This window comes from Aquarana catesbeiana, linkage group LG09, assembly GCF_042186555.1.
Source record: "Aquarana catesbeiana isolate 2022-GZ linkage group LG09, ASM4218655v1, whole genome shotgun sequence".
In the NCBI taxonomy this organism is placed as follows: domain Eukaryota; kingdom Metazoa; phylum Chordata; class Amphibia; order Anura; family Ranidae; genus Aquarana; species Aquarana catesbeiana.
This window is the reverse complement of record NC_133332.1, coordinates 53,277,006-53,297,855: the sequence shown is the minus strand read 5'-3', so window position 1 is coordinate 53,297,855 and position 20,850 is coordinate 53,277,006. Positions and strand designations below refer to the sequence as shown.

The following is a 20,850-nucleotide window of genomic DNA, read 5'->3' as shown; positions in this document are numbered from 1 at the left end:
GGTCGTCCGAAAATCTAAGCAAGTGTACCAGGCTTTAATGTCACTGGTCCCCAAAAACAGTGTCAGTTAAACCCCTTTCACACTGGGGCGGTTTGCAGGCGTTATTGCGCTAAAAATACCGCCTGCAAACCGACCCAAAACAGCCGCCGATGTTTGTTCAGTGTGAAAGCCCGAGGGCTTTCACACTGAAGCGGTGCGCTGACAGGAGAAGAAAAAAACTCCTGCAAGCCGCATCTTTGGAGCGGTGAAGGAGCGGTGTATTCACCGCTCCTTCCCATTGAAATTAATGGGGCAGCGTGGCTATACCGCGGCAATACCGGGGCTATAGCCGCGCTATATGAGCGGTTTTAACCCTTTTTCAGCCTTTTTCGGCCGAATACCGCGGTAAAGCAGCGCTAAAAACAGCGCTGTTTTACCGCCGACGCCCCCTACCGCCCCAGTGTGACAGCAGCCTTAGTGTCAGAATGTCCGCCCGCAATATCGCAGTCCCGTTTATAAGTCGCTGATCGCTGCCATTATTAGTAAAAAAAATAATAAATAAAAATATCCCATAGTTTGTAGACACTATAACTTTTTGCGCAAACCAATTAATACATACTTATTGGGATTTGTTTTTACCAAAAATATGTAGCAGAAAACATATTGGCCTAAATTTATGAAGAAATTCGATTTTTTTTCAATTTATTTAGTGGATATGTTTTATAGCAGAAAGTTAAAAAAACATTTTTTTTTTTTTCAAAATTGTTTTCTGTTTATAGCGCAAAAAATAAACGCAGTGGTGATCAAATACCACTAAAAGAAGGCTCGATTTGTGGGAAAAAAGGAAATTCATTTCATTTGGATACAGCGTCGCATGACCACGCAATTGTCAGTTACAGTAACGCAGTGCCGTATCACAAAAAATGGCCTGGTAGTGAAGGAGGGTAAATCTTCCAGAGGCCAGGTGGTTAGGAGATATTTACTGTACCTACAGGTAAGGTAAGCCTTATTATAGACTTACCTTTAGGTACAAGTAAGCAACAGGGATTTGACTACCACTTTAAGCCTTATTCACACCTGAGTATTTTGTTGCTTGAAGTTACAAAATGCTGAACATTAAATATCACATTGTTTTAAATGGCGCTTGTTCATAGGAGGTGCCTGTTCCACAAAAAAAGCACAGGAGCATCTATTCAGGCAGATTTGCGCATTTTTGGCCCCACAGATGTAAATGGGAGCACCTGAAAAAAAAAAAATTGTGAAAATGCATGTTATGGGCAATTTCAGATGCCCCCATAATAAAAATCTATGGGGCCAAAAATGCATGACCCGCCCAAAAGAAGCTCCAGGACGGCACATTGATTCTAAAAACAAAAAATGCCTTTAAAATTGCCTTTATACATTACACTCCAATGAATGTAGCCTTGGTTTTACCTCTGCACTGCTAGCTATGTATTTGCTACAGGACACAGATCTCTAGGTATTTGGAAAGCAGGGGCAGCAGCCAGCTTTGTGGTCAGGGCACATAAGCCAGCACAAGGGTAAAGGCACAATAGATGGATGAGGCTCCCTGCAGACAAGAGAGTTGGGTGTATCATGCACAGATAATAGGGGGGATGGAGAACAACATATAATAAGTAGTAATTGTGGGAAGAAGGGCAGCGAGGTGGATGGAAGAGACAGAGGAGGAGGACTGAAAAGGGAGGAGGATATTAAGGAGAGGAGGGGAGGGGAGCCGCACTTTCCAGGTTGGAGAAGAAGGAGAGAGAGGTACAATACAGAAGAGGATGAGAAGGAGGAAGAGGAGATTTGGGGACAGGGTGAGAGGGGTGGGCAGCATGTGAGCTAACAGACTGAGGAAAGGGGGAATTATCTGAAGAAAGAGAAGGAAAAGGAATGGGAAGCATTTGTTAATGAACAGGGAGACATTTGGAGAAGAAGAAGACAGCATGGAAAGCAAAGCAGAAGATACAGCCTGCTGAATGTAGATGTGACAAGGATGGCTTGTTCTGGAGACCAGTGAAAGCAATCATAGAGCATTTGTCGTCTTCTGCTCAGACGGTGAAAGGATCTAATTGCGGTCGACTAGAGACACGACCACCTGTGTGACTGTGGAGCTTGGAGCTGTCCTGGGTACCTAAATTTTAAGCGTTGGGACTGATAACGCTTCGTACAACGCACTCTGTCTGGATCGCTCAAGAGGAATCAATTATCCCTAAACCAGGAAAAACGATCAGACGGAGCGTGCTTTTATTCACATAGACATTCAAGGGTATACGGCTGGAGTGTCAAATAGGACATGCAAGAGTAGGTAGCTTGAATAATACATGGATTCATACCCTGGATGTGTTGCACTGAAAGGTTTACGTGCATGCAGCAATCCGAAAACCTGGCCTGTGAGCGGAAACCAAAACAAATCCATGGCTGTTATGTTGTATGGAGTTTGCGTGGCCCTCTCTGCCTCCTACGTGTGTGCAGGAAGATTCTGACCCTAAGCGTTTACAATACTTCAATACCTTGGGCTACCTGTGCAAAGGGACAGTGTCACTTGACTCAGTTGCGTATTAGGGATTTCTGATGGTCTTTGAGATATTGGACACTTGCACACTTCATCGTGCTTCTGTTTTATCTTCTTTTGGCAGGAGAACTTTGCTGTGAGCTTGTTTTACCTTAATTTTTCCAGAGAGCTTCATCCTGAACCTGTTTTACCTTCACTTGTAAGAAGAGCTTTGTCCTGAACTTATCTTACCTTCCTTTGTCAGAAGAACTTAATCCTGAACCTGTTTTACCTTCATTTGTTGGGAGAGCTACATCTTGAACCTGTTTTACCTTCACTGTAAAGAGAGGTTCATCCTGAACCCGTCTTCCTTCATTTGTTGGGAGAGCTTCGTCCTGAACCTGTTTTACCTTTGTCGTAAAGAGAGCTTCATCCTGAACCTGTCTTACCTTCATTTGTTGGGAGAGCTTCATCCTGAACCTGTTTTACCTTCATGGTAAAGAGAGCTTTTTCTGAACCCGTCTTACCTTTATTTGTAAAGAGAGCTTCATCCTGAACCTGTCTTGCCTTAATTTGTAAAGAGAGCTTCATCCTGAACCTGTCTTACCTTCATTTCTTGGGAGAGCTTCAGCCTGAACCTGTTTCACCTTCATTTGTCAGGAGAGCTTCATGCAGAACCTATTTTACCTTCCTTGGGTCAAGAGAACTTTGTTCTGAACCTGTTTTATCTTCCTACGTCTGGGGAGCTTCATCCAACTACTATTACCTTCTTTGGTCAGGAGAGCAGCTTCATCCTGCATCTCTACTACATTTTTGCTTTCTGTAACACCTCCTTCTGTACCTGTCTTGCTATCTTTTGTCAGGAGCAATTCAAAATCCAGTTATATCCTTCTTCTCTCAAGAGCTAGTCATCTTGCATCCCTTTTACCTTTGCCCCTTAGTGGTACTTCCTCCTGTATTTCTTACTAGTTTTGGTGAGCATCCCTTTATCCTACACCAATATTGTGACAAAGATTTTGTAACTTTTCTATAAATCGATATTACTGATCCATAAGACGCAGCCAACGGAGTTCCAGCTGAAGATTTTTAGCCATTTTCCAGAGGTCGTCAGTGCATCTGCAGGAAGACATGGCTGCACCTCTGTTTGTATTTGATTTATGAGAGATTACAGTTAAACTGTTTACCTTGACAAGGGATTAGCGGGTTTAATGTCAAATTTGTTTACATTTAGTTAATATTCTTTTGCACGACTGATCTCCACCGTCTGACCAGATATGCTGAACGCTTCCAGGCTTGAAAGTAGAGCGTCTTCTACTGCATCACATCTGGAGGAAATGGTATGAGCTCAGTTTTCATATCACAAAGAGGACCCTCATAATGGAGATACCTTGCACATCCCCCCACCCTCCTCTCCAGATGTTGTGATATCTGGCCCAGGATTAGGAGATTATCTTTGTATTCTGTGGAGTTTCTGAACAAAAGAAGAGGATTGGCGAAGTTTTCCTGGCCACATTTTGCCTGTGAGAAAAGAAGGAGGAGGAGAGGAGACCAGCTGCTCCAGTGGTATCTGTTCCCAGAAAGTGAAGCTGCGCATGGTAGGTAGTCAGTGCTCACACTTTATATGAGAAGCATTTGTGTTGTGTTTGACAATTATTCTGATCTCTCACTACCTTGGCATGTGTATGTGTTGTATGAGGAAAAGTGAGACTCAAATCTGAGGTATAACTTGCACAATTTAAACTAGGGCCCTGTCATACAAAAACCTTTAACTGTCCCATTCGGCTTTTAAGGTGGTATTGTTCATTAAATGTTGTAACGTATAACATTTATTTAAGCCTACCTGCATATCACAGACATAGAAAAAGCTAGATAAAGATTTCCACATGGCAAGGTTCATAGCTGGTAAAATATAAGTAGCCATCATGTTTGGGCCCCCTTACCCCATGGGCTCAGAAACCACTGCACTCTTGCATTCCCTACCCTGGAGAATGTCTATACTCCAGTGGGCCTCAGTACTTCTTTTATTGAGAAATTTATGGTAACAATTTAATTATTCAATATTTACAACAATTTTTTTTTTCAATGAATCAGGTTTGTGTCCTAATATTGCTGCGAAATGTGGCAATGGGAGGTGCAGGAGTAACATGTATGTACTATTGGTTACCGCTAACACAATGGGTGTTGCGGCTTGACTACTTGCAGGCCAAATGTAGCCCAACCAAATCTAAGTTTTACTTATGGCCAGTGTTATTGTACTCTAAAACCGCAGATGTTTGTGACCACACATTTCTATTAAAATAAACTAAAATAAGCTAAAATAACTATCTACCACACATTTTTCTTCTTGAAGACATATATAACAAAGCCATGTGAAAGAATAAGGCGAAAAGGGGAGGTAAGTCTACCAACACCATAAAATCTTGCTTACCTAGGCCCTGACCTTTGTCACTCTTTTCCAAATGAGCCCTTGGTCTAGGTCAGTGGTCCTTAAACTGTGGCCCAGGGACCGGATGCCGCCCTTTGCTTGCCTTTATCTGGCCCGTGGGGCATAATTCCTACCACTGACATCAACAGTGGGGCACTATTCCTCTCACTGACACCAATGATGGGCCACTATTCCTCTCATGGACACTATTGATCGGGTACTATTCCTTTCACTGACACCAATGATGGGGCACTATTCCTCTCATTGATACAAATGATGGGTTACTATACCTCTCACCGACACCATTGATGGGGTACTATTCCTCTCATGGACACCATTGATGGGGTACTATTCCTCTCATGGACACCATTGATGGCCCACTATTCCTCTCATGGACACCATTGATGGCCCACTATTCCTCTCATGGACACCATTGATGGGGTACTATTTCTTTCACTGACACTAATGATGGACCTCTATTCCTCTCACATACACCAATGATGGGTCACTATTCCTCTCATGGACACCATTGATGAGGAATTTTTTTTTTTACTGACACCAATGATGGGCCACTATTCCTCTCACAGACACGATCGATAGGGTACTATTCCTCTCACTGACACAAATGATTGGGTACTATTCCTCTCACTGACACAAATGATGGGCCACTATTCCTCTCAGGGACACCATTGATGGGGTACTATTTCTCTTATGGACACCATTGATGGGGTACTTTTCCTTTCACTGACATCAATGATGGGGTACTATTCGTCTCACTGACATCAATGATGGGGTACTATTCGTCTCACTGACACCAATGATGGGGTACTATTCCTCTCACTGACACCAATGATGTTATAGACGCTAGGACATTTTCTGCTCCTACTGGCCACAGCCCGGCCCCTCTAAAGTCTGAAGGATAATAAACTGGCCCTTTGTTTAGAAAGTTTGGAGACCCCTGGTCTAGGTTCTGATATTTTCCCTAGTGTGTAATGTAATGCATTAATGTATGACCAAATAAAACACAAAACTACAGATCAAAGGATTTTCTGATCCAGGTGCAGTCAGCATTAGTAGGGCCTGCATGATTTGTAAAATTAATGTGGTAAGCAACACTGACTGCACCAAAATGGATCTCAACCATGGATATGTATAAACATGACGTTGTCCCCAATAAAATTAATCATAAATTGCTTAAGAAACCATCCATCATTTCGGCATATACAGTATACTACATGGTGTTGGCATTACCTTGTTAACGTATACATACCCTTATGGTGATTTTAGAAACATTGATATGCATTTCAATTTAAGGCCAGGGTACAATACAATACTCCACAGTATGCACAGGCTCTAATTAAATTTAAAGCTGAACTCCAACCTCCGCAACCAGCTAAACACACACATTTTATATATATTAGCTATTTTACCTACCAAGGGATTTGTATTTCTGTCCGTCCAGTCCTACGATTTACAGAGCTCTACCATACTGCACAACCCTGTCCGGTAGGGGAGGGGAACCTGATCTTTCTCTTCTGTGGTCATACGTTCACATGGGCGTACTTAAAGTGATTGTAAAAGATCATCTTGTAAACCAACCTATTCAGTTTAAAATAGAAATGAAATGCAAAACATTTTTGTATAGATATAAAAAAAAATTATAAATATCTTTTTTCCATTTTTTATAAGTGATCACATTCCTTCGGTTAATAAGAGCCGGGGGCGGCAAAACAGCAGCTTGCCAGTGACAGGCTGTACAGCGGGGGGCATGTCAGGTCTGATCATTGGAGGAGAGCAGGCTGAGTTCCCAGCATAGCTAGAGAACTGACCCCGCTGTGCTCTCCTGCCTAGTGTGGTCAGTTTTTAATAGAAAAGCAAGGGGACTAGCAGGAATACCTGGGATTTCACACAAAGGAAGAAATAAGTAGAACATGAAACTTTCTCATAACAAACAGCTGGGGGTAATAAAAACACAACTCAACTGTGTGGTTTTACTGCCCCCCAATCCCACGTGTGAACGAACCCTTGGTTCACATCTGTGCGGCTGCGTGTGGGGCATCCCATTTATTTCAACGAGTTTCCCTACCCGCAGGAACACAGGAAAAGAAGTCCTATTTTAATATAGCGCCACACCATACCATTAAGAATGAATGAGACCCCCACCCCCCCATTTTGTTATTTTGTGCCCCAAATTGCATACTTTACATTATTTAATGACTTTCTATTCTTTATCAGCAATCCTCATATACCCAAATAGATTTGTTTATTTCCATTTTTCTGGGGAACCGATGCTCTGATGTGTTATATTTATTTGATGCAATGGTATAAAGGCAGTTGGTTTTGCAAATTTAGGGTCCATGCACACTGGGATTAAAAAAAACTCTAGTTCTTTTGGCAGAATAAAAACGCTCACATTTCAGCATTTTTGTATAGGTGTTTAGGAGCATCTAGCGTTTTCTTCTCCCCAGGGTTTTTATTTCTTAGAGAATAGCTGCAGGAACTCCCTCTTTCTGAGTCACCTCTTTTCTCCACCTCCTACCTACCCCTGAGCACCATTCCTTGGTTCCACCCCCTACCCACCTTCCAGTTCTGCCCTTTTGGACAATACAGAACCTAGTACAGTAAAACCTCGGATTGCGAGTAACGCAGTTTACGAGCGTTTCACAATACAAGCTGTTTTTTTTGTTTTTTTTAAATTCTGACTTGGTTTGAGAGTGTTGTCTCGCAAGACGAGCAGGATTTAAGGCTCTGGGGGTGTGCAGTACCACATTTGGCCAGAGGTTCGGGGGTGCTGGTGACGCTCGGAAACACTTGGTTTCACGCTCGGTTTCCAAGTGTTTCCGAGCGTCTCCGAGTGGTCTCCAATCTTCTCTGAGTGTTTCCGAGTGTCTGCGCCCCCCACCTCTGGTCACATGCGGTACTGCATAGACAAGCAGTGGCTGTGGAACGAATTATCTGAGTTTCCATTGATTCCTGTGGGGAAACTCGCTTTGATATGCGAGTGCTTTGGGTTACAAGCACTCTTCTGGAACGGATTATGCTCATAATCCAGAAACTATTGTATCATTTTGTGGTGCTTTGTATGGAATTTGGTAATTATAACAAGAAAAGCAGTAAAATAGATCCCCCTGCAGCCAATAACAATAGAGCCCCCGCCAGCAACAATAGATCCCCCTAAGAACAATGGACCACCCACCACAAAATCCCCCCCCCAGCAGCAATAGGCTCATGGCAACAACAACAGATCTCCCCACAGCCAGCATCAATAGACTCTCCAGCAGCCAGCAACAATAGACCCCCTCCCTCAACAGTAGATCTCTCCCAGCAACAACTGAGCCCCCAGCAATATAAGACTCATCCCCAGCAACACTAGAACTCTTCAGCAACAATAGACCCCCCTGCAAAAATGGATCCCCTCCAGCTAGAATAGATCCCCCAGCGAGTATCAATAGACCCTGCAGCACACCCTAGGACCCCTTGGCATTACATACCGTCAGCGCTGGAGGTGCCAGAATTGCGTTCCCGCTGAAAAAAAAAGCCCAGCTTCTGCCAGAAAACTGCTCTTAAAAACACAAACAAGCAGGTGTTTTTTTTTGCCTCTAAAAGCTGAGCTTAAAATACGCCTCTAAACGACTAAGGCTTCGTTCACATCTCCACGTATGGGGGGCAACAATCGCGATAAAAACGTGCAAATAGAAACGCGGGACGCCCATCGCCCAAAAGAAGCTCCTGTATTTCTGTTTGCGCGGGAAAATCGCACCGCGTTTGGGGTGCTATTAAAATCAACAGGCAATACACGGGGAATGCAAGGGTGTCCTGCGATTTGCCGCTATTGCGAATCGCGGGCGGATTCGCAATTCGGAACGCGGAGATGTGAACGGAGCCTTAAGCTTTGTACACAGGATCGGATTTTCGGCCGGGACTTGTATGATGACAGACTGCCTAAAATCCGACCGTTACGCTCCATCAGACAATTGTTGTCAAACTTTCGGCCAACAAATGTTGGATGACAGGCTAGTAAATTTTTGGCGGACAACGGTCTGTTGTCAGATTTTCCTATCGTGTGTACACAAGTCTGTCACACAAAAGTCCAAAGTACAGACACGCATGCTCGGAATCAATGCTCACCAAACACGACATTAGCAGAAGGTGCCCAAAGGGTGGCGCTCAAGAGCTGAAATTCCACGTAGTACGTCACTACATTCGTGTTTGTTGGCCGACAATTGTGTGCCGTTAGTATAAGCAAGACAAAATCCAGGCACACGCCCTTCGGACAAAAGTCTGACTCTGTCTGCCAACAATCCGATTGTGTGTACGAGGCTTAAATATTCATGGACACATAAGAGAAGATTGGCTGCTTCTACAGGCAAAACGCTAAACTCCTCTAGAAGCTGCGATTTAAAATTTTTTTTTTTTTAAGGCAGTGTGCATGGACTCTAAATGTCGGGTTTCTGAACAACACTTCAGCATAGCATATACAGTAGATATGCCAATGAAAACACATGTACACGTGTACAATGTGAAATATTTTACCTGCCAAATGCTTTTTTTTTATTCTGCTCATCTGCATCAGCAGCTGATTTGCACACTGCGTAGCCAGAAAGACGACTCTGATATTTCTCTGTCGGGCTTTACAGCTTCCTGTGTCACTGGCCTGCTTTTTGCACGCTCTTTTATTCATAGAGCACACTGAAGGAAAAAAGGTGGAAAGGGATGATGTAAAGCCAGAAAAAATAGGGTGTTCCCTGCCTGGCTGCACAGTGTGGAAGATGTTTGGTCCTCATAAGATTGGCTAAAATGACATTTAATTGAACCGTATATTGCTGTTTGCCCGGAGTCCAGGTTTTAATGAAGCTCTTGTAAATAGAAATCTGCTCTAATTAAAAAGCAGGATATTATTTTAGGACATGTTAAAATTGCTAACCATTTAACAAGTTTATATAGTCACTTTGCAATGGAGGAGAAGCTAATTCATGCCAGTACCTGACAGCCTGGAAAATGTTGTGATTGCACCCACCCTTTCCATTACACTGCAAAGACCTGCAACTGATGATATGATCATGTACATAACTATAAAGCACCAAGGGAAGATTTTATATACATACAGTATACAGTATATACAATATATTGTCAAAAAGTATTGGGACACCTGCCTTTACACGCACATGAACTTTAATGGCATCCCAGTCTTATGCCCCGTACACACGGTCGGACATTGATCGGACATTCCGACAACAAAATACATGGATTTCCGACAACGGATTTTGTTGTCGGAAAATTTTATAGCAAGCTCTCTTTGTGTGTTGGAAATTCCGATGGAAAATGTGTGATGGAGCCTACACATGGTCGGAATTTCCGACAACAAGGTCCTATCACACATTTTCCGTCGGAAAATCCGACCGTGTGTATGGGGCATTAGTCCGTAGGGTTCAATATTGAGTTGGTCCACCCTTTGCAGCTATAACAGCTTCAACTCTTCTGGGAAGGCTGTTCACAAGGTTTAGGAGGGTGTCTATGGGAACGTTTGACCATTCTTCCAGAAGCGCATTTGTGAGGTCAGGCACTAATGTTGGACGAGAAGGCCTGGCTCGTAGTCTCCAATCTAATTTATCCCAAAGGTGTTCTATCGGGTTGAGGTCAGGACTCTGTACAGGCCAGTCAAGTTCCTCCACCCCAAACTCGCTTATGAATGTCTTTATGGACCTGTTCCAACATGACACTGGTGCGCAGTCATGTTGGAACAGGAAGAGGCCATCCCCAAACTGTTCCTACAAAGTTGGGAGCATGAAATTGTCCAAAATGTCTTGGTTTGCTGACGCCTTAAGGCTCGGTTCACACAGGGGCAACACGATTTTAGCGCGACTTTGTATGGCGACTTCAACGTGGCTTCAACGCGACTTCAGCGCGACTTCAGCGCGACTTTAAGCAAATTACAACGCAACTTCAAGTCGCCTCCAGGACAGGCGACTTTGGCTGTGGCCAATCACAGGATAATCAGCTCTCTGGGAGGGAGGGGTTTGCCTGGGCAAACTAAATTTTTTCCCTGCAAAGTCGCTTGACTGTAGAGAGAGATCCGACTTGGAGGCGACTTCCATTGACTTCTATGGTACAGGTTGCCTACCAAGTCGGGTCCAAGTAGTACAGGGAGTACGCTCTGAAGTCGGAGCGACTTCAGTAGTGTCTATTAAGATGCTCCCATTCACTGTAATGTGAATCTCTTTCTGGGGCGACTTGGGGCGACTTGAGGGCTTACACGTCGGATCCCAAGTCGTCCTAGTGTGAACCGAGCCTAAGAGTTCCCTTCCCTGGAACTAAGGGGCCAAGCCCAACCCCTGAAAAACAACCCCACACCATAATCCCCCCTCTAGCAAATGATTTGGACCAGTGCACAATGCAAGGTCCATAAAGACATGGATGAGCGAGTCTCGGGTGGAGGCACACTCACCGGCCACTTAATTAGGTACAGCTGTTCAATTGCTTGGTAACACAAATTGCTAATCAGCCAATGAGCCAATGACATGGCAGCAACTCAATACATTTAGGTATCTAGACGTGGTGAAGACGACATGCTGAAGTTCACACTGAGCATCAGAATGGGGAAGAAAGGGGATTTAAGTGACTTTGAACGTGGCATGGTTGTTTGTGCCAGAAGGGATGATCTGAGTATTTCAAAAACTGCTGATCTACTGGGATTTTCACGCACAACCATCTATAGGGTTTACAGAGAATGGTCCGAAAAAGAGAAAATATCCAGTGCGCGGCAGTTGTGTGGAGGAAAATGTCTTGTTGATGTCAGAGGAGAATGGGCAGACTGGTTTGAAATTATAGAAAGGCAACAGTAACTCAAATAATCACTCGTTACAACCAAGGTATGCAGAATACCATCTCTGAATGCACAACACATGGAACCTTGAAGCAGATGGGCTACAGCAGCAGAAGACCACTCCGGATGGCACTACTGTCAGCTAAGAACAGGAAAATGAGGCTACAATTCAGACAGGTTCACCAAAATTGGACAATAGAACATTGGAAAAACGTTGCCTGGTCTGATGATTCTCGATTTCAGCTGTGACATTCAGATGGTAGGGTCAGAATTTGGCGTAAACAACATAAAAGCATGGATCCATCCTGCCTTGTATCAACAGTTCAGGCTGGTCGTGGTATAATGGAGTGGGGGATATTTTCTTGGCACACTTTGAGCCCATTAGTACCAATTTAGCATCGTTTAAACGCAACGGCCTACCTGAGCATTGTTTGTGACCATGTCCATCCCTTTATGACTACAGTGTCCCCATCTTCTGATGGCTACTTCCAGCAGGAAAATGCACCATGTCACAAAGCTCAAATCATCCCACCACTGGTTTATTGAACATGACAATGAGGTCACTGTACTTCAATGGCCTCCACAGTCACCAGATCTCAATCCATTGGAGAGATTTGCATCATGGAAGTGCAGCCGACAAATCTGTAGCAACTGTGTGATGTTATCATGTCAATGTGAACCAAAATCTCTGAGGAATGTTTCCAACATTTTGATGAATCTATGCCATGAAGAATTAAGGCAGATCTGAAAGCAAAGTGGGGTCCAACCCGGTACTAGCAAGGTGTACTTAATAAGGTGGCCGGTGAGTGTAGTTGTAAAGCACAAAGGGAAGACTTTGGATACAGATAAATGGTCAAGTCAATAGATTGAAGCAGCCTTTCTCATCCAGGATACCATGGATGGAATCCTTGGGTTCCTTGAGAGGTTGCTAGGGGTTCCTTGAGTAATGATCACTTATCTTTTTAGAGGGGGGCGTGTCCAAGATGGCAACAGGAGAGGACGCTCAGTAACAGAGCTCCTGGGGTCCGGCCACTAATCCTGCCTTTATCCCGCTGCCTGGGCTGAAATTTGTAGTGGAAACACTCCAAGGACACAGCAGGGACTCCGGGCAATACCCAGTGGTAAATCCCGGAGGTCAAAGTCAGCAGCGGCTCCACTGGACAGGGCCAAGACCAGAGGCCAAGCCACCATCACTGCCCACATGGCGTCCCAGACAGAGACCGCGGACTCCCCTCCAGCAACAGCGGCAGACCTCAGGACCACCATACAAACAATCGCCACAGGCCAGGCAGCGCTGATGGATAAGATCGATCACCTGTAGATGAATGTGGACTTCATCCATGCGGAGGATGCCGAGAACCGCAATCGGCGCAATAATCTGCGCATCGTTGGCCTCCCAGAGGGGTCAGAAGGTGCCGACCCCACTGCTTTCACTGAGCGCCTTCTTAAAGAGTTGCTGCCATGGGTGCATTTATCCCCCTTCTCCACCATTGAGAGGGCTCACCGCATGCCAGCTACTAGTAGGCTGCAGGGCTCTCCCCCCGCACATTCATCTTCAAGCTCCTGCACTTTAAAGACAGAGACATGGTGCTGAGGGAGGCCAGGGCACTACAAAAGCTGAAATTTGAAAACGTATCTTTTTAGATATCTTTAAGGTGGGGTCCTTCCCAATTACCACAGATGTAAGAAGCATTCTTCCCGGTGACCATCACAGCAATGTACCGTGAGCAGCCGGTAGATACACTATAATAAATAGTAACAAGGTGTTCACTGAGACCATAAAGGTTCCTCTGTGTAAAAAAGGCTGGATTAAAGAGTAACCCTAAGAAGCACTATAGTTATTTAAAATTACAGCATAACATAATATTTTAGGGATCTCTAGGCCTTTTAGTGCCAGTTCACACAGGGGCGGCACAACTTGCAGGTCGACTCACCGAGGCGACCTGCACGCGACTTCAGTGGCGACTTGCAAACCGACTTCTGTATAGAAGTCAACGCAGGTCGCCTGAAGTCGCCCCAAAAATACTACAGGAACCTTTTTCTAAGTCAGAGCAACTTGCATCGCTCCTATTAGAACGGTTCCGTAGTAGAGAACGGGACGCGACTTGTCAGGCGGCTAGGTCACCTGACAAGTCGCCCCTGTGTGAACCGGGGCTAAAGGTGTCCATCTGTTTTTTGATCCATCTATTCAGTTTTGCTACATTTCCAATATTCCAGTCAAATCTATGAAACATCTAAAGCTGGCCATAGACGGACTGGTTTTCTTACCTGCAACCATGGGTCAGTCAGTATTGATGGGGGAATCCCTCCTGCGGAAGCCATTGCGTTCTCCTGGCAGAGGGGTGGTGGGAGCCGTGGAGCACACTCTACTGCTAGCATCTATAATAGCCGCTAGAATTATTCTCTTGTAAAATTTGACTGGCTGATTGTACCAAAATTAATCAACCGATCTACTTGGGTACATTCAGCCTGCCCATACATGCCTCCAATCTCGGCAGGTTCAGCAGCATTCGAACCGTCTATGGCCGGCTTAAGTAAGGGCATTTTAGCAATTCTATTTGACCATTTGGATTCAAGCTAAATCAAAATGGAAATACTGTATAGGATTAAAAAAATGTTGACTGTTTTTTTAATAAGATTAATTTTTTTAAGTAATCTCTTAGACTATTGGATAAATTGATAATATACATACTGTAAATCTAATTTTAATGCAGTTGATCACCTGTGGTTTCCAGTGGGAATTTCAATGGATTTGAATAAACAGCAGACACGTGGCACCATGAAAAATGCACATAGCCATGTTTGAATTATTTGAATCTGCAACTCTCGCTACTTTATATGTTTAATACATTTTATAGGATAACTACATAATACTATATCCCTAGCATTCCTGCGGATGTGCACAAACCTGTTCAAAGTATGCCCCCTAAAAATGGCTTATTTACACTATATAGCCAAAAGTATGTGTAAATCCCTTAAAGGGGTTGTAAAGTCTCATGGTTTTTCACCTTAATGCATTCTATTCATTAAGGTGAAAAACCTTCTGTGCTGCAGTTGCCCCTGAGAGCCCCCCCTTTTCTTACCTGAACCCGATCGTTCCAGCGATGTGCATGAGACCAGTGACTCCAGCCGCTGTCTTGGGTCCTCATTGGATAGATTATTAGCAGCAGGAACCATTGGCTCCCGCTGTTGTCAATCAAATCCAGTGACACGTGAGCCAGGGGAAAAAACACAAACTTTTACAACCACTTCAAAAATTAGGGAGTTCAGGTGTTTCTAGTGATGGATAACTAATCATACAAAGACATTTAAAAAATGGTGTGCTTCCAACCTTGTGGTACCAGTTTGGTGAAGGTCTTTTTCTGGTTCATCTTGACTGTGACCCTGTGCATAAAGTCAGGTCCATAGAGACATAGTTAGATGGGTTTGGGGTGGAGGAACTGGAATGGCTTACGCAGAGTCCTGACCTCAACCCTACCAAGCACCATTTGGGATAATTGGAATGCCAATTGCTCTTTTGGCTGAATTGACACAATGTCAACAGATGCTCCACAATCCTTTGGAAAGCCTTCCCAGAAGAGTGGAGGCTGTTCTAGCCACAAAGGAAAGGAGGATGGAAGGGGGAGTACCTCGATTTTAATGCCCATGTTTTTCAAATAAGATATCCAACAAGCTCATTTAGATGGTCAGGTGTCTACAAACCTTGGCTATGTAGTATATATTCACACCGATGACTGTCTGTTTTAAAGCTTTGACAGCCAAAGCTCTATCAGATATTAGCTGAACTTTTATATGTAACAAGATGCTTATGATGCTGAATTTCACAAAACCCAGAATTCCCTGTGCTGTGTTGTGTATACTGAGTAATCATGCTGACACATGGACATGGTGACATAAACACCTCATCTGTCAGGATGCTGAGAGTCGGAGATCTGATCGTTTGCTCCTCATCAGCTCTCCTGGGACCAGGAAAACAAAACGAAATGAGACACAATTATAATTAGAGATTTCTCCAGCTCCATTATTGTAGTCTATATGCAGATTCTCTCTTAGGGCTCATTCGGTGACTTCACTGCATGCATTTTGCTGCATTTTCCACTGAAGGAAAGACACAAGAATATAAAACCAATCCATTTTTTTCCACTTCACATTAATGTGCTACATTGAGTGTATTGAAAAAAAAGAACTTTCCTTGCTATATTTTTGGTGCATTTTTTTGTCAAGTCAGTTCAAACTGAGCCCTTCAAAACATAATGCCAGACATTTGAAACAAATATCAATGCATGGTAATACATGTATTCTGATGTAAAAGAGGGCTTAAGCCAGAGTACTAAAGCATTTTAAATAGTCACCTTTGTTAAACGAATTCTTACAGTGCTGTGAAAAAGTTTTTGCCCCCGTCCTGATTTTTAATTTTTTTTGCATATTTGTCACACTTTAATAATTCAGATCATCAAACAAATTTTTTTTTTTTTTTTCAAATAGCAATTTTTTTGGTTTTCTTAGTATGTTAACTTGCATAAACCAAAGCATCAAACTCAATTTTTGGGGGGCGTGACCGGAAGCGGATGGCGGTGTTAGTCGGTATGGAGTGAGCGTGTGTGTGTCCACCCCGCTCTCCCCGCTTCATGAACGAGTCGCCCCGGGGGTAAACGCTGCAGACATTACCCATGTGGCGAGGTGAGCTGCAGTGACTTGTCTGCCTCTTCGGTCCCTCCTCGTTCCCATGCCCGGCGTGCCCGGAAACGAGTGTGTGGGCATTCTCTCCGGGATCTCCTAGTCCACAGCTTGTGACAGGTAAAGGCGTAGTACAAGTGAAGTCCCGCGAGAACGGGAAGGAGAGGAGGGAACTCAGCTGCGGGAACAAACTGACGACGGATGCCTGCTGCGGAGACTCCAGCAAGTGTACTTGGACTCGGTACACTGTATACGCTGCCCAGAGGAACATGAGGAGGTAGAGTTATCTGGAAACAGGAGTAAGTGCATACAGTGGTCCCTGCAGCGCAGCTGGGAAGGAAAACAGTGTGACTTGTCAAGACCGGCAGGACGAGGTACTGAGCTCTTTCTCTCTTTGTTTGTTATCTGGCTATAAAGTGGAGGAGGACAGTAATGACTCCAGGTGAACGGAACTTCTAGTGAACTGCAAATCTTTGCTATTTGTTTGCTATGGTTTGATGGGCAGGATAATATCTGAATTGCTGGTTAAACTGACTGAGGTCCCTAACATTAAAATTTATTTTTGGAGGCAAGGAAAAAGGGGTCTAAAGTGGGCCTAATATGAACACCCCCACATGCATCTGCTGTAAATGAACGTGTCATCATTTTTTCCATTCCTTTTCCTAACTGTTGCAGCTCCCAGCGTTAATAAATAGACAGGGCAGGAGGTTTAAACTTGGAGTTAATTTTGGAGGTAATTTAACACTGCCTTTTTGACTCTCTGGGAACCTGATCTGCTGCCTTACATTAATATCTCCACAGTAGGATAGATATGATGTCAACAAGGAGGAAAGGTTATGAGCAAGCTAACCATGAAAACGTGGGAGTTCAATCCCTTCGTTCGGCCAAAGACAAGGAAAAAGGAGCTCAGTCCACTGTGGCGGGCGCAACTGCAGCAGCTGTCGCAGCAACCGCTAAGCTAGAGAGAATGATCCATGCCATGGATCATACACCAAGCAAAGGGGGGCAGCAAACTCAAGGTAAATCAACTGCGGACAGAAAGAGTCAGGGACACCTGAGTATGTCCACAGGGACCACTGGCACTAAAAACCTTTCAAGTAAAGGGTCAGGAACAGTTGGGAAGGAAACAGAAATTTCTATCAATCCAATACCTCCAGCAGAAGGAGAGCCCTCCCTGAAAGATATCTTCATGGCAATTAATGCATGTAAACAATCTTTGAGTGAATTAAGTAACCAAATGGAAGATATTAAAGGGGAGCTAATCATGGTAAGGCAAGAACTTAAGGAAACGGCGGAAAGAGTAACGGAAATGGAGAAGAGAATAAGTCTGATAGAAGATGATTTGTACCCTATGAAACAAGAATCCAAGAAATGGAAAGAGAAAATAGATAAACTCACGGAAAAATTTGATGAAATGGAAAATAGACTTCGTAGGGACAATGTGAGGGTGCTGGGGCTCCCCGAAAAGTGTGAAGGCTCAGACCCAATAGCATTTTTAGAGAAGTGGATGATTGAAACTTTTGGAGGAGACTTATTCTCACAGCAGTTTTCAATCGAAAGAGCACATAGAGTTCCCTTTAGGCCCCCCCCTCAAGGAAGGTCCCCGAGACCGCTACTAGTGAAATTTTTAAATTATAAAGATAAAGTAAAACTCCTTAGGAAGGCCAGAGAGATGGGGAATATTTCCTTCAATGGGGCTAGGATATCAATATACCCGGATTTCTCTCCTGACCTTCAGAAACGTAGTCTTCAAAAATTTGACATTACTTATGCTCTCCTTTACCCTGCCAGGCTTCGGATAAACGCACTCGGAGGAAGTCAGCTTTTTGACAAGCCTGCGGATGCGTTAGCATGGCTAGAAGATAAAAGAGACCAGCTGCCAATGAAACTATAGGGAGTCTGGGTTGAAGATGTTATAGAGAATGGGGCACAAATATAATAAATTATTTCATTTTTGTTTTTTAGGGGAAGGGTGGGGTGGAGAAATGAAATGGTAAATGGATCTAGGTGTAGGAAGGAAGGGGAATAAAACTGATGTGTCTGGGGAGGGGGGGGGGGCGGGGGGAGGGGAGGTGAGAGTGTGATTATCAAAGAGTGTGAGACGGTTATTAAAAAAGCCTCTAGGGGTAACCTAGAATGGTGTGGGGTGGGGGTGGGGGGGGGGGGGGGGTAGGGAGGGGGGGTTTTTTGGGAGGAGGGGGGACAGGGTGGGAGGGGGGGGCAAGGGTTATAGGAAAAGAAATATATTTAGTAGGAGAACTTATGGTACACGGAATCACAAGGAGTTTTATCGTACAGTGGAATATAGGATAACACATTGGGCACTGGTTAAACAAAATATAAACGGCACATTAGAATATAGGATAATACATGGGGCATTGATAAAATATAGATAGAACATGAATGTTTACAGTACACAAATATGGGTTTTTTGTAATCACGGGGTAGATACATTTTTTGACACAGAGGGGTATAATGATAAATATAAAACATTTTTTTTTTTTTTTTGCCTCTGAGATTAGCACTAATAGATTCCCTATGGATAACTGGGTATACCTCCTTGAAATTATTAGGATCTAGCTTTTGCCACTACCTTTTGGTTTTTTTTTCTTCGATAGATGTTATATAAAAAATCAATGGTATTGAATATTGGATCATGGAATGTTCGTGGGTTGGGTACCTCGGCCAAAAGAGCAGCTGTATTCGATATGTTGGATATTTTCAAAATAGGAATTGCCTGTCTGCAGGAGACATACTTGACTCAAGACACTAAATCTCAGGTAAGAAACAAGAGATTCCAGTGCCAATTCCACTCTGTGCACACCACCTATTCCAGGGGGGTGTCAGTGTTAATTGGGAGAGGGGTGGTTTTCACCTGCAGACAGAGCAAAATAGATGGGGAGGGTCGGATCATTTTTTTTGCACTGTATAATAGAAAACCAGGAATATGTGCTAGCAAATGTTTATATCCCTCCACCTTTTAAACTAGATGTCTTGTATGATTTATTAGAGTTTATAGTAGACAAGAACAACATACCAATTATAGTATTTGGGGATTTTAATGTGGTAATAAATAAAAAGATTGATAGGTTCCCCCCAGGTAACCAGGGACAGACGCCACAGGGAAACCGTATGAGCCATTTCCTTCAGGAAGCTGGTCTATTGGATCTATGGAGAATACGGAACCCTGGGACGTTACAATTCTCATGTTACTCGGGTTCCTATTCTACACTTTCAAGAATAGATCTTGCATTGGGTAATGAGCTAGGTTCCCAAACAATTAAAAATATAACTTACCAACCTAGGGGTGTATCAGATCACTCGCTCCTAACGATTTTGATAAGTATTAAAAATAAGAAGGTTGATAGGTTATGGAAAATGAACCCAATATGGTTTGGAATTATAGAGGATCAGAATGGGATAATAGCCAAGGTAAACGAGTTTATAAGGTTTAATACGGACACCACAACAAGAGGGATGATGTGGGATGCACTGAAGGCTTATTTGAGGGGTTTATTTATACAACAAGTTTCTAAAATTAAAAAATCTTCGCTAGATTGGGAGGATAAGGTTAGGAAAGAGGTAATAACAGCAGAAAGGGAGTATGTGAAGGATCCAACCCCGGACAAACAAAGTAAATGGGAAAATAAACAACAAATATATAAGGATGTAATGATTAGGAAGTCCGAACATAAAAGATTATTTCAAAACCAAATAGTATATGGGGAGGGGGAAAGGGTTGGGAAGATGTTGGCTCATTTAGTTAGATCTGGATCCTCACCCTCCATGATACCCGCCATTAGGACAATGAGTGGAGAGATCTCATCTCAGGTAGATGAGATTACAGATACATTTAAAAATTATTATGAAGAATTGTATACATCCAGGGGGGCCGTGGAGGGAGAGGAGTTAGATAAATTTTTCGGGGACATTGAGATGCCCTCCCTTACAGAGTCTGATAGTGAGGTACTAGAAGCCCCAATAACTCTGGAGGAAATCAAATTAGCCGTAACAGAAATGAAAAATCAGAAATCCCCTGGTCCTGATGGACTCCCTGTTGAAACTTATAAAAATTATGGGATGGTGTTACTCCCGGAGCTTCTTAAAGTATTTGAGTGGGTAAAGAAGGAGGGGAAGCTTCCCATATCAATGACCGAAGCCACGATAATAGTGCTGCACAAAGAAGGGAAAGATCCTTTAGATCCCGGGTCCTACAGACCTATCTCCCTACTATGTTCAGATGTGAAAATCCTATCAAAGATCTTGGCTACCAGACTAAAGAAAATAATCCATAAACTGGTCCATCCCGACCAGACAGGTTTTATACCCCAAAGATCAACCAGTAGGAATATCAGAAGGTTATTTCTGAACCTAAAAGCGTTTGACAGTCTTGAATGGGGGTATATATGGCGAGTAATGAAGGAGTTCGGATTCGGGCCTTCCTATATT

At 43.6% G+C, this 20,850-nt stretch overlaps 1 long non-coding RNA gene across 1 annotated transcript in view; it reads left to right on the top strand.

Moving 5' to 3' along the window:
- Positions 1-1,218: 1,218 nt before the first annotated feature.
- LOC141107631 (uncharacterized) overlaps positions 1,219-20,850 on the top strand; it is a 57,146-nt gene continuing 37,514 nt past the window's right edge. The window contains exon 1 of the long non-coding RNA XR_012235939.1: positions 1,219-4,071. This is a non-coding gene — a long non-coding RNA (uncharacterized lncRNA). The remainder of the gene's footprint in view (positions 4,072-20,850) is intronic.